The 15152-nt window shown below is 41.3% G+C and overlaps 1 protein-coding gene across 2 annotated transcripts in view; it reads right to left on the bottom strand.

The window, feature by feature from the left end:
* The window catches only part of LOC110527535 (SH3 domain-binding protein 4-A), a 27400-nt gene extending 21587 nt beyond the window's left edge, over nt 1-5813 (bottom strand). Inside the window, exon 1 of one of the 2 annotated variants that reach the window (XM_021608878.3) lies at nt 5654-5813. The gene's annotated coding sequence lies outside the window, so the exon portion shown is untranslated. The remainder of the gene's footprint in view (nt 1-5653) is intronic. The other variant, XM_021608879.3, reaches the window with a different exon arrangement.
* Nucleotides 5814-15152: the final 9339 nt, after the last annotated feature.

Below are 15152 nucleotides of genomic sequence, written 5' to 3'. Positions count from 1 at the left end.
ATTTTTTTGCGCTAGTTGGCTGTACCGGTCCGGCACCAAAAAAATATTTCATTCATAGCTTGTTCTCCATCTTCTTTTTAAACAGGAAGACCATTTGTTTCCAGCACTTTTATTGCCATGACAGATGAAAACTTGTTTTCTCATGGCTCTCTCTTGTCCCTCCGCAGCAGACATATGTTTGGAACATCGAATCACAATAAAATGATAGAATTGAATCACAATACATATAGAATCGCAATACATATCTTGTCAGCACAAAAGTATCGTGCTAATATCATATTGTGAGGTCCCTAGCGATTCCCAGCCCTAATAATACTCATACATATTGGTTCTGTTTCACACATGTACAAGTGTGTATTATACACATGTAAAAATGGAAATGTGCACATCTCAACTCCCCCTGAAAGTGGGGTCACAGCCAGGGTCAGCCATTATCAACAGAGCCACTGAAGAAATTAGGATTAGGTGCATTGCTCAAGGGCACGTCAACAGATTTTTCACCTTGGGCATTCAAAATAGCTACCTTTCAGTTACCAGCCAAACGCTCTAACCGCTAGGCTACCTGCAGCCATTAATGGGGAGGCTGGATTGAGGCTTTTGAGGACTGTGACACCGTTTGCTCTTCACAGCTCTGAGATGGCAGGAGAGAGAGTGAAGAGGAGAAGAGGAAGATCATTTGAATGTTAAAATCACCTTTATTGGGAGGTCAAACTCCCAACCGAATGTTCCAATTGATTTATTTTTACGCGCCAGGATATTTTGTCATACCATGTCCCTGAGAGTATTAAAAGAGACATGACCAAGGCCCCTTTCACCCTCTCATATAGGAACCCCAGTTTATGTATTTTGTCTTGCAAAATTCGGTGCAAGACCAGGGTCATTCTGTGTGAGCAGTTTTAGCTCAATAGAGTTTATATCCTGCTCAAGTGCTCTCAGTTCCTGTTTACATACACACAAAAGGGTAAATCAACGAGGGGCTGTGCGCTATATGGAAAATAACAACCGACGTGGAAGGTATTTTCCACGATGTGCTAGGGAGTTGCATTATTTTCCAAGGAATGCTAAAAATGTGTTAATTTGCAGGTACAAATGTATTCGACATCCACTGAAATAGCTAGCAAGTTTACCAGATAGCTGCAGTATTTGTTTTGGTAACGAAACAAATAGACTTGCTAGTTTTGCTAACCCAACTACCTTGCTAACATGGAAATCAAATTCAACAATGCCACTTTTGCTTTCAAAAGCAGCGTAAACATAGAACATGTAAAAATGAACTCTAGGCATTGAATTCTCCCGTTTTGACATACAGTGTGTTACAGGGAAATAATGCACTCTCTAGAATGCTCTTGCCTTCAAGCCAATCAGAAACAAGTATTCAACACTGCCATGGTATAAAGAGATATATACAGTGCATTCGGAAGTATTCAGACCCCTTGACTTCCCCCCCCCCAAAAAAAATTACGTTACAGCCTTATTCTAAAAACGAATTTCATTTTTAAAAATCCTCATCAATCTACACAAAATAAATATGAAATAATATAATGACAAAGTGAAAACAGCTTTTTAGACATTTTAGCAAATGTATTAAAAACAAAAAAGTATTCAGACCCTTTTCTACGAGACTCGAAATTCAGGCAGGTGCATCCTGTTTCCATTGATCATCCTTGAGATGTTTCTCCAACTTGATTGGAGTCCACCTGTAGTAAATTCAATTGATTAAACATGATTTGGAAAGGCCCACACCTGTCTATAAAAGGTCCCACAGTTGACCGTGCATGTCAGAGCAAAAACCAAGCCAAGAGGTTGAAGGAATTGTCTGTAGAGCTTCGAGACAGGATTGTGTCGAGGCACATATCTGGGGAAGGGTACCAAAACATTTCTGCAGCAATGAAGGTCCCCAAGAACACAGTGGCCTCCATGATTCTTAAATGGAAGAAGAGCTGGCCGCACAGCCAAACTGAGAAATCTGGGGAGAAGGGCCTTGGTCAGGGAGGTGACCAAGACCCGATGGTCAGTCTGACAGAGCTCCAGAGTTCCTCTGTGGAGATGGAAGAACCTTCCAGAAGGACAACCATCTCTACAGCACTCCACCAATCAGGCCATTATGGTAGAGTGGCCAGACAGAAGCCACTCCTTAGTAAAAGGTATGACAGCCCGACTGGGAGACCAGTAAGGATCGAGGGAAAGATGAACGGAGTACAGAGAGATCCTTGATGAAAACCTGCTCCAGAGAGCTTAGGACATCAGACTGGAGTGAAAGTTCACCTTCCAACAGAACAATGACCCTAAGCACGTGCCTAGACAACACAAGAGTGGCTTCGGTACAAGTCTCTGAATGTCCTCGAGTGGCTCAGCCAGAGCCAGGACTTGAACGCAATCGAACATCTCTGGACAGACGTGAAATTAGCTGTGCAGTGACACTCCACATCCAACTTGACAGAGGTTGAGAGGATCTGCAGAGAAGAATGGGAGAACCTCCCCAAATACAGGTGTGCCAAGCTTTTCGCGTCATACTCAAGAAGACTCAAGGCTGTAATCACTGCCAAAGGTGTTTCAGCAAAGTACTAAGTAAAGGATCTGAATACTTATGTAAATGTGATATTTCAGTTTTTATTTTTTATACTTTTGCAAAAATGTCTAAAAACGTGTTTTTGCTATGTCATTATGAGAAAATGTGCGTAGATTGAGGAGAACAAATAAACATTTAATCCATTTTAGAATAAGGCTGCGACGTAACAAAATGTGGAAAAAGTCAAGGGGTCTGAATACTTTCCGAATGCACTGTACTGTTGTCAAAAGACACATATTTGGGCTTTTCTCCAACCATTGTCTTAAAGGCCCATAGCAGTCAAAAATAACTATATACTGTATGTCCACACTATGAGGTTAGAATAATACTGTGAAATTGTGAAAATGTCCTTTTAGTGTAAGAGTTTCTATCTAATTTAATTTAAACAATCACAGTAAGGTACTTAATTGTTACCCAGAAATGATTTGATATTGAGATTTATAAAAAGGCTGCATCTGACCTTTAATGTCTCAAAGTGCCAAAATGCTGATCTGTAAAACCCATAGGAGTAATGGCACACTGCATAATTCTACCACTGTAGTGGTCAGATACATACAGCATGGCTAACCTTGCTATACTGACCTTACCATCACTGTCCTTAACCCATGTGTACTGCCTAACTTTTGTGAGTTTGACCCTCCACACATCAGACAGCTTAAACTCAGTTATTAGACTAGACAGACAGGTGACTGACTGTAGGTTATGGCTCCTCCTCACCAGTGTGAACAACGGTGAAATCCACAGTACAGTTCCAGTCCCCTCCCAAAAGAATACACCCCTCCTATCCTGGTCACACTGTCGTGAAGTTTCCTTTATTTGATCAAATAAAGCAATATGCCCTGTACCAGTAGAAAAACGATATTAAGCTTTTTCTGTCTTACTTCTGAAACCAAAGCCCTCTTTTTCCTATGCCCCCCCCCCCCCCCCCCCCCATTAATTAAGAAGAGGACGAGAAGAAGAAAAGAAAACAGGAAGGAAGAGATGCAGTAAAGGAGAGAAGACGAGAGGAGGACAAGACGAGAGCAAGGCAAGAGGAGATGCTTCTCTGATGGGAAACAGACCAACTACAGGCAGGTCTCCGGTCTACTACAGTAGAGCACCTCTCAGCCCACATTCCTGCTGTATCTTAGAATCCCCCAAACCCTCTGGTTTAAATCATCTCAGCCAGGAAATGAAATGGTGTCTGATGTCACACAGCGAGACGGCAGAGCTAAGCTGCATTCAACAGCCTTTAATAAAGTCATGAGAGTCATGAAAGGTGCAGTTACTATGTTATTGTGATCATTTCTTTTTTCACCCGTCACAGGTTTAACAACATAGATTCTGGATCGCTTTGAAATCATGGGGTGCAAGATATTTCCTTTAATGAATCATAACTGTGCTTGGGAAGGACCGGCCTATGACAGAGTCTGATACATTCATTCGAGTCAAAGGCCCACAATGTTGAGTGACAACAGTAAAGGGTAGGCGTGAGGGGCATGTCAAATGTGAGTGAGAGCTGCATGTTCTCCAACACGTCCTGAGCCTTTGGTTTGTGTCCCAAACGACACCCTACTCCCTATAAAGTGCACAGTCAAAAGTAGTGCACTGTATAGGGGATAGGGTGCTATTTGGGATGCACCCTGGTGGATAAGGTCATTTGATAAGCCTAAAATCCCCTCACTACCCAGGCAGGCAGCTACCCACGCCCCCGTCTCAGTCCCAAGCCCTGATCCACTTCTAATGCAGTCTGAGAGAAAGGCAATAAGGGCCTCCCAATACCAACAACAATGCTGTTCTGCTGCCACACACACAACACACACACACACACAAACACACACACACAATAACATACAATAACACACACACACACTATGAATATGTAATTACCAAAATAATGCTGAGGATAAATGGTCTGGCTTCAAAATCATTTTGGGAAAAAAATTGTATCAAATTTGAAAGACTCCAATAGCGTAACCCTTTTCCTCAGTCAAATGACTAGTGTTACTCATATTTTTCAGAATTCCATAATTAATAAACAGACTTTTTTTAAACACCCGGAAATCAGTCAAACCGTTTTGTTATATTTCCGTTTTCTGTGATGTATATAAAGTGTAAAATTGGGATGCAAACAATAACCATGTGTGTGAGGTGTATACTTTTGTTTCAAAGTAGATTTGTTTATGACTACCAAGAATGACTCTTTGTGATCCTGATTTAGCCCACTGCAGTAAAAGGTAAATGAATGTTACAACCTTCGAAAATCACATCGTTCATTACTTTCTATTTCTCCTTGAATTGAATGTGTGATATTTAGGAGCATATCCCTTCATTATGACAACAGACATGATATATGATTTGCTAATAAAGAATGGAGGAAGAGGAGAATAGGTAACAAGAGAAAGAAGAGTATGATGATGATGGTTTCTATAGTTCTATATTTTTATACTATGTTATAGCATAAAGGTGATGTTGATTTTCTTATTTCATTTATTTAACTAGGCAAGTCAGTTAATAACAAATTCTTATTTACAGTGACGGCCTACCCCGGGCCAAACCTTAACCTGGAGGACGCTGAGCCAATTGTGCAACTACCCTATGGGAGTTAGCCAGTTGCGATACAGCCTGGAATCGAACCAGGGTCTGTAGCGACGCCTCTAGCACTGAGATGCAGTTCCTTAGACCGCTGAGCCACTCGGCATGATGCTGCTGGTGAAAATGTATTATTTGGCAACACTGCAAACATTACAGGGAACCCCATATTGTTTCATAGCAACAGCTCTTGTGGTAGTAGGCTACACATGGTCAACGGTGTGGTATGAAGTGTCAGTTACCGCTATTTGCCACATTCAACAAAGAGAGTTTCATAAAAGACTATTCAGGGGTATGGTGAAGACTTTTAAATTCATTGCTCATTAATACAACCATTTATACATTATGTAACGGATACGACAAGTAAGGCATGACTTCAGAAAGTATTGGAAACCCAATACGATGACTTGGGTGCTTCATCATTTAATCGGTTGGTTATCATAAATAGGCCTACTGTATCTTGGCATTTCTCTCGTTTAACGAAATGTAAAATAGTTTAGAAGCTTGACATACCTTACCAGGGTTTGTAAACACTAAATCAAAATGTTGAACACCTAATCAAAAGGTTGACCGGGTTCCAAAACGTATCGGAAACTTCGGGAAAGGGCTTCGGACGTTGCTCTTTTACAGCTCCCTTAGATGAGTGCTCGTTCTGTAAAAAGCGCTCTGCTCTAAGAGATTGGTGACGTCATCAAGGAGGGGAGGAGACTGGAAACGGAGGCTAAACGAATGAATCAACATTTAATTGTACAGCCTCAGTCTGTGATGACGATGATTAGAGCTATAAATACGTTACAATGTTATGTTCAATGTCATCATTGATCCGAATATCGTTAATGCTGTGTAATTGTTTTTGTGTATCAACTTTATAAAAACTCATTGTTCCTATGAGGCTACAAGAGAGAAGAGAGAGATAGAGATAGAGGCAAATATAATTTCTCTATGGAACCTTGTGTGATTTTGGTGGTTGATAATCCCTATTGATTTCAATTCATTTATAGGGATTCAGCGGTAGATTTGTGTACCTTTTAGTGTAAGTAGTGAAAGTAGCGCTCACAAGCAAAAAGCTGTCCCCTTTAAATTGCCTGCTACATCACATACAGTGCCTTCAGAAAGTACTCACACCCCTTGGCCTATTCAACATGTTGTTGTGTTGCAGCCTGAATTTAAAATGGATGTTTTCATTTACATAAGTACTCACACCCATGATTCAGATACATGTAAGAAGCACCTTTTGCAGCGGTTACAGCTGTGAGTCTTTCTGGGTGAGTCTGTAAGAGCTTTGCACACCTGGATTATACAATATTTTTCCCATTATTATTTCAGAAATTCTTCAAGACATTTTCAAATCTTGGCATAGATTTTCAAGCCAATTTAAGTCAAATCTGTAACTAGGCCACTCAGGAACATTCAATGCTGTCTTGGTAAGCAACTCCAGTGTATATTGGGCCTTGTGTTTTAGGTTATTGTCCTGCTGAAAGGAAAATTTGTCTCCCAGTGACTGTTGGAAAGCAGACTAAATAAGGTGTTCCTCTAGTATTTTGCCTGTGCTTAGCTCTATTCCATTTATTTTTATCCCTAGTCCTTGCCGATGACAAGCATAAACATAACATGATGCAGCCACCACCACGCTTGAAAATATAAAGAGTGGTACTCAGTGATGTGTTGTATTTGCCACAAACTTAATGCTTTGTATTCAGGACAAAAAGTGCATTTCTTTGACACCTATTTTGCAGTATTACTTATGTTCCTTGTTGAAAACAGGATATTTTTTATTCTGTACAAGCTTCCTTCCTTTCACTCTGTAATTCTGATTAGTATTGTGGAGTAACTACAATGTTGTTGATCCATCCTCAGTTTTCTCCTATCACATCCATTAAACTGTGTAACAGTTTTAAAGTCACCATTGGCATCATGGTGAAATCCTAGAGTAGTTTCCTTCCTCTCCGGTAACTGAGTTACTACTATCTTTGAGGTGACCGGGTATATTTATACACCATCCAATGTGTAATTAATAACTTCAGCTTGCTCAAAGTGATATTCAATGTCTTTTTTCTTATTTTTCTACCAATATGTGCCCTTCTTTTTGAGGCATTGGAAAACCTTTCTGGTGTTTGTGGTTGAATCTGTGTTTGAAATTCACTGCTCGACTGAGGGACCTTACATATAATTGTATGAGTGGGGTACAGAGATGAGGTAGTGATTCAAAACTCATATTAAACACTATTATTATTGCACACAGTGAGTCTATGCAACTTATTATGTGACTTGTTAAGCACATTTTTGACTCCTGAACATATTTAGGTTTGCCATAACAAAGTGGTTGAATACTTATTGACTCAAGACATTTCAGCTTTTCATTTTCAATACATTTAAAAAAAAAAAAATGTTTTAATTTTTTTTTTTTTACTTCGACATTAGGGAGTATTTTGTGTAGGCCAGTGACACAACATCTCAGTTTAATCAATTTTAAATTCAGGCTGTAACACAGCAAAAATGTAGAAAAAGTCAAGGGGTGTGAAAGCTTTCTGAAGGCGCTGTATGTGCAGATATGTCCACCATGTTATTGCTTTCTCTCTCCCTCTGCTGTGGGTGCATCATGTGCATCTTGCTAACTGTCATTCATATGGAGAGGGGCTGAAGCTCATTGGTTAATCTCGATTTGCTACGGGCTGGCCCACTTGGGGTTAAAATGTACTGAAAATGGCGCGGCACAGCTTCCAGAAAATCATTGCTTTCATACTAAGGATTTTGTGGCTAATTGAGGAAAAACAGTACTTTTGTTCATAGATTAGGGATGTATGAACCACACATTGAAACATCCAGCCCAAAGCGGGAGGTTTAAAAAATACTTACTGTACTACTCACCAAAGTCCTAGAGCATGTCTTTTAGTACAGCCTACCGTAACTGTCTGAGGTTTAGGCCTTCCTCCAGCTAACAGAAGTTATGCCCAAGTCACCTAACTTCAGCTCCCTGGAATGTGGAATGTGAGCAGCACTGACTCAGACTCTACTTGGTTGTACATTCACTACCATATCTGCCACTTTGTTAGAGGCTGTCAAGTTTTTGGTTGTTGTCTTCTGGAAAGAGTTGTAGACAACGTTGGGTAGGTTACTCCCTGGGAAACAAATACACAATAGCAGACAACAGAACTTAGATATCAGGATAAATTAAGCCAACCTACTTTATAAAAAGCAGAGGAGAGCAAGACCATGTATTTGTTATTTGGATCCCCTTAGCTGTTACAGTCGTAACAGCTACAAACGATGGCTTTCCTTCCTCGCAGGCTGGAGTTGAAAAATTGCTGATCAAGAAAGAAAGCATCTGTCAAGTCAGTTGACTGTGGGGAGCATAACTTAGATATGGAAGGTACAAGTAACGTGTACTTTTCTCAGAGCCAGAGGATAAAAAAAATCAAATCAAAAATTCATCGCAACTGCTCTCTCCTACCGTTTCATCTCCCTGTCAGAAGGCCATCTACTGTATGATGGATCTCCATGCAGAACTCCATAGCAACGGTAGACTCCAAACCGTATGGTCTCCAGGTGATAGAGCCAATGTAATACTCCGATATTGAGGCTGTACTTTTCTTTTTTCTGTCACCTTGACTCTGAGAGCCAAGCACTATGACATATGACCACTGGTTAAAAGGTCTAAAGCTTTAACAAGAGCAAGGGACTGTGTTTCATTTGAAAACAGCGCAATGTTTTTGTAAAAGCAGAATATTTCAGTCATCCCATTGGAAGAGATGGCTGTTCTGGAGAGTGCCAAGAACTTGAGAGGAACCAACATCTTCCTCAACAAGGACTTCTCTGAAGCTGTGTGCCGTCGGCAGAAAAAACAGCTATGAAAGATGCCAAAGAACACAGCAACATTGCTTACATCTGCTATGACAAGCTCATTGTCCACCCTCCCTCCCAAAAGCCTGGGATGAGTGAGAGAGCCAAGCTTCCAGGTCAGTATCTTCAACCCAACATCACACACACACCAACTGACAAGTATCTGATTGACTAACTCTATTAGCCAAACAATGTCTTTATTTTAATTTTATTGATTTGTTGTCCAATAATCTACCCAGGAAAGGGCTAAGAATAACCCATATTAATATATGTAGCCTTAGTAATAAAGTTCATGAAATCAATAACTTGCTGACAAGAGATATGGGGGGAGGTGTTGCTGTTTATATGTTCAGAGCCATATTCCTGTAAAGGTTAGAGAGGATATCATGTCAAATGTTTTTGAAGGGTTGTGGTTTCAAGTTCACCTGCCTCATCTAAAGCCTATTTTGGGGGTGCTGCTATAGGCCACCAAGTGCTAACAGTCAGTATTTGGATAATACTGTATATGTGCAATGCTTGATAATGTGTGATGATGTTAACAGAGAGGTCTATTTTCTGGGTGACCTAAACATTGACTGGTTAGCAACTAGCTGTCCTCTCAAGAGGAAGCTTCTAATTGTGACTAATGACTGTAATATGACCCAGGTTATCCCTCAACCAACTAGAGTGCATACCTAGAGTGTATTTATCATGTCTTCACTAATGCTGAAGAGCTTTACTCCAAAGCAATATCAGGTCCCACTGGCTGTAGTCACCATAGCATTGTGGCAATAACAAGGAAAGTCAGAGTGTCAAGGTCGGGCATAAAGTAATTTTTGTTTGGGATAGGGGGCAGTATTTTGACTTCCGGATGAAAAGCGTGCCCAAAGTAAACTGCCTGTTACTCAGGGCCAGAAGCTAGGATATGCATATAATTGGTAGATTTGGATAGAATACACTCTAACGTTTCTAAAACTGTTAAATCATGTCTGTGAGTATAACAGAACTGATATGGCAGGCGAAACCCAGAGGACAAACCATCCCCCCAAAAAAGAAATTCAGCTTACCACTATTTTCAATCACTTTTATTATAAATTGAAGTCCTCCCAGATTGCAATTCCTAAGGCTTCCACTAGATGTCAACCGTCTTCAGCAAGAGTTCCAGGCTGGTTTTTGGAAAAATGACCCAGAAATTGTAGTTTGTCAAGGTGGCTCTCATTTTGGCTGTAGTGTTTCCAAGCGCGTGGAAGAGAACGCGTTCTTTGGTATTTTTCTCCGGTAAAGATAATAACGATTCCCCCTCTTAAATTTGATCATTTATTTACATATTAGGGTACCTAAGGTTTGATTATAAATGTTGTTTGACTTGTTTGGAAAAGTTTATTAGTAACGTTTGGGATTAATTTTGTATGCATTTTGATGGAGGGAAACTGGGTGGATTATTGACTGAAGCGTGCCAGCTAAACTGAGTTTTTATGGATATAAAGAAAGACATTATCGAACAAAAGGACCATTTGTGATGTAACTGGGACCTTTTGGAGTGCCAACAGAAGAAGATCATCAAAGGTAAGGCTTTTAGTATATCTCTATTTCTGACTTTCGTGTTGCACCTGCCTGGTTGAAATATGTTTTCAATGGTTTTGTATGCGGGGCGCTGTCCTCAGATAATCACATGGTTTGATTTCGCTGTAAAGCCTTTTTGAAATATGACATTGGATTAAAAATAAGTTAACTGCCAGTCGGAGTGTGCCAATCAGGACCTGGAGACGACTCTTTGGCGCCTCGTTTCAGGCCAACCCCACCACCTGAAGCCAGCAACTCGCGTGGGTGGAGTACTCACGGGAACACCCTTCCCTGCTCGGCCACTGGGCTCTCGCCCTTCAAGTGTTGCATTGGTTATCAGCCCCCACTCTTCCCGGAGCAAGAGAAAGAGGTCAACATACCCTCTGCCCAGATGTTAGTCCGCCGCTGTCGACGTACCTGGAAGAGAGCCACTGGACCCTGGCTCCCCACTATCATCTTGGGCAGAGGGTATGGCTGTCTACTCGGGACCTGCCCCTCCGGGTATAGTCCCGCAAACTCGCCCCCGTTATATCGGCCCTTTCCCCATTTCCAAGATCCTTAGCCCCTCTGCTGTTCGTTTTCAGCTGCCCCGTACCCACACATCCCATATTTCATGTATCAAGGATTAATAAACCTCTGTCTCACATCCCTCTGTCTCCTCTTTCCAAGCCAAGGTAAATTACATGAAACACAACAGAAAAATACTGATGATACATGATATCATGGGCAGAAAACCCAATCCATCTCCATCGTTCATTGTGTCATTTTTAACAAAACCGATATTGGCAATCATTTCAATTACTATTTTATTTGGAAAGGGGAATAACTCAGAAGTGAAATGACAACATTGAATAGTGAACCATCCTATTTTTGTATAAAATATCTAATAATGAAAGAGAAGGATTGCTGTTTTGATTTTGGTCAAGTTGGTGTGGGAGACACCCATTGCTGGCTAACAGCCTCCCAATCAGTTTGCTGCTTGTTCTTAATAAGCTGATGATGAGAATGGTGTTTGACCAAATAAACACTGACTTTCAGCATACATATATTTAAGGGGCACTCAACTTGTACTGCACTGAATCAGATGACTGATGATTTGTTATTCAATCAATAAAATGTATTTATAAAGCCCTTATTTTTTATTATTATTTTTATTTTATTTTACCTTTATTTATACAGGTTTTTCTCATTGCGATCACATCTCTTTTCCAAGAGAGACCGGGTCCAATAGCAGCAGAGGGAACAACGTTTCAGACAAAACAACTTACATACACTAACACAACATTAAACAAAACTAGAAACACACATACAGTACAACAAAAACATTTTACACTAAAAACACAAACGTCTTGACTAAAAACAGCTGGCCTAAAAACAATTACACTCTTCTATGATAAAAACATCAACCAATTTTTTAAACTCCACCAACAAAACTACTTCTTACTTCAGCTGATGTCACAAAGTGCTGTACAGAAACCCAGCCAAAAACCCCAAAGAGTAAGCAGTGCAGGTGTAGAAGTACGGTGGCTAGGAAAAACTCCCTAGAAAGGCAGGAACCTAGGAAGAAACCTAGAGAGGAACCAGGCAATGAGTGGTGGCCAGTCCTCTTCTGGCTGTGCCATGTGGAGATTATAACGGAACATGGCCAAGATGTTCAAATGTTCATAGCTGACCAGCAGGGTCAGATAATAATAATCACAGTGGATATAGAGTGTGCAACAGGTCAGCACCTCAGGAGTAAATGTCAGTTGGCTTTTCATAGCCAATCATTCACAGTATCTCTATCGCACATGCTGTCTCTAGAGAGTTGAAAACAGCAGGTCTGGGTCAAGATAGCACGTCCAGTGAACAGGTCAGGGCTCCATAGCTGCAGGCAGAAGAGTTGAAACTGGAGCAGCAGCACGACCAGGTGGACTGGGGACAGCAAGGAGTCATCAGGCCAGGTAGTCCTGAGGGCTCCTAGGGCTCTGAGAGAAAGAAAGAGAGAGAGAGGGGGAGAGAGAGAAAGAGAGAGAAAAAGAGAGAGAGAATTAGAGAGAGCATACTTAAATTCACACAGGACACCGGATAAGACTGGAGAAATACTCCAGATTTAACAGACTGACCTTAGCCACACGACACACAAACTACTGCAGCATAAATAGTGAAGGCTGAGACAGGAGGGGTCGGGAGACACTGTGGCCCCGTCCGACGACAGGGCCAAACAGGCAGGATATAACCCCACCCACTTTGCCAAAGCACAGCCCCCACACCACTAGAGGGATATCTAAATAAATGGATAATAAGTGTCACGCCTGCTCCCGCTCTCCCTCCCTGGTGCGCAAAGGCGCCAGGCTCCCCAGCATTGTGCACTCCTTCCACCATCAGTACACACACCTGCCTTTCCCCGTCACGCGCATCAGCGTTTTATTGGACTCACCTGGACTCAATCACCTGTTTCTTACCTCCCCATCTCTGTTCCCCGCTGCTGCATGATTTGGCATTTGTCCTTGTATACCCGTGTGCTGACGCTGCTCCTGTCTTGTTCTCTGTCTGTTCCTAATTAAATGTCAACTCCCCGTACCTGCTTCTCGACTCCGACGTCGGTTCTTACAGGATGCAGCAGCCATCGTATGAAACATCGGGGAGGGCTGGCGTGACGTCAGGTTCCGGGGCCGACATCGATGGAACCAGGGGTAGCCAAGCCAGCGTGTCCCCTTATGCCGTAGTTTCTCAATTGTCAGTAGAAACCACATTTGTTTAATAAGCAAGTTAGTCGTATCATCTATGTTTTTTCATAAGGCAGTAAATGAGGCTGAATGAACTGTTTCGATGCCAGACAAGGCTCTGCTGAAAGCCATGTGTAGCAGTGGTAAGGTGTTGGGACTGCTGTTGGGGTCTTAACAGTTTGTGGGCACAGTATAGTGCAATTAATGTATTGTTTAGTGTTTTGTTGAGTAGTGGCTTTGCTGGCATGCATCCCACATGTATTTTATTCCCCCCACCAAGATAGCTAGTCATCTTTTGATGGTCATATCCACATGCTGTGGGTTTGAAAGCAAAACAGCAATAGCACTTGTACTATTTAATAAAAACTCCTGCTCATAGGATTCTACTGTTACTGGACGAGATGAACACCAATCTATCATATGAGTCTACTGTAACACACTGAGTGGGATGGCAGATCTCTGGGCTGGCTGTCACGCCCTGACCTTAGAGAGCCGTTCTATTTCTCTATTTGGTTAGGTCAGGGTGTGATGTGGGGTGGGCATTCTATTTTTTGATTTCTATGTTTCTTTATTTCTATGTTTTGGCCGGGTATGGTTCTCGATCAGGGACAGCTGTCTATCGTTGTCTCTGATTGGGAATCATACTTAGGTAGCCCTTTTTCCCTCGTTTCAGTGTGGGTAGTTAACTTTGTTTGTGGCACTTAGCCCTGTAAGCTTCACGGTTGTTTCTTTCGTTTGTTGTTTTGCTGGCGACATTTTAAAATAAAATCAAATGTACGCTCACCACGCTGCACTTTGGTCCACTTCTTTTGACGGCCGTGACACTGGCTGTGGAGTGAGCCTAGAGAAAAGCTCCTTTGAAGTCCAATCCATGCTCTTCTGGTTCCCATGGTACTAGATAGAACAAATGGCTCACAAAATAGATACCCAAGCACTAATTGACCAACACCATGGAAGTATTGGTCTGCTCAACCAATCTACCCTTTTTGTACAAGTGCTATTGCTGTTATGCTATCAAACATACAGCATGTGGACATGATAACCAAAAGAGGACTAGCATCATGAGAACATTTGATATAACAACTGCCATGAGTTGAGTGTGTATGTATTTACAGTGTATTCTGCCCAGATAGACTACACTGCTTCCCTCATCTGTCTCCTACATTTTCATGAGAACATGTCATTGAGGGGGAATCATAAATGCATAATAAAAAAATCTCCATCAAAATCCTTCAGTCTAAGCTGGCGATATCTGGTGTTTTGCATCTCAATACATTTGAGGCTTGTTGAAAGTACTGCAGAATTCTCTAAAAGAACGTTAGAGGCGACTTATGGTAGAGAAAGGAACATTCAATTCAACAGACATCTGTGGCATTGTGTTGTGTGAAAAAATGGCACATTTTAGAGTGGCCTTTTATTGTCCCCAGGACAATCCCTAGCACAAGGTGCACCTGTGTAATGATCATGTTCTTTAACCAGCTAAAGCCACACCTGTCAGGCTGATGGATTTTCTTGGCAAAGGAGAAATGCTAACAAATTTGAGAGAAATACGTTTTTTGTGCGTATGGAACATTTCTGAGATCTTTTATTTCAGCTCATGGAACATGGAAACAACACTTTACATGTTGCGTTTATATTTTTGTTCAGTACAATATGACCACTCTGTGGAAAGATGAGACTCTCACGAAAACGATGGTCCATTTTGCTCTACGACACCTACAAGCCCCATGGGACTGTTCTAGAGGTAACCCATACAAATGAATGGAGGTTTTGAGGAAGTTTTGTGCCAACAAAAATAAGGAGTTTAAAAATGTTTAAAAAAAAACAGAAATACTTCCTGAGCTTGATAATATCTTCTAGATATACGACATACGCATCAAAACCTAACTCGTTATAATAAATGTTTTGACTGTCTCTTTTGC

This window comes from Oncorhynchus mykiss, chromosome 7 (genome assembly GCF_057628025.1).
Source record: "Oncorhynchus mykiss isolate SJ-2025 chromosome 7, ASM5762802v1, whole genome shotgun sequence".
NCBI lineage: Eukaryota > Metazoa > Chordata > Actinopteri > Salmoniformes > Salmonidae > Oncorhynchus > Oncorhynchus mykiss.
This window is presented reverse-complemented; position numbering and strand designations above follow the sequence as displayed.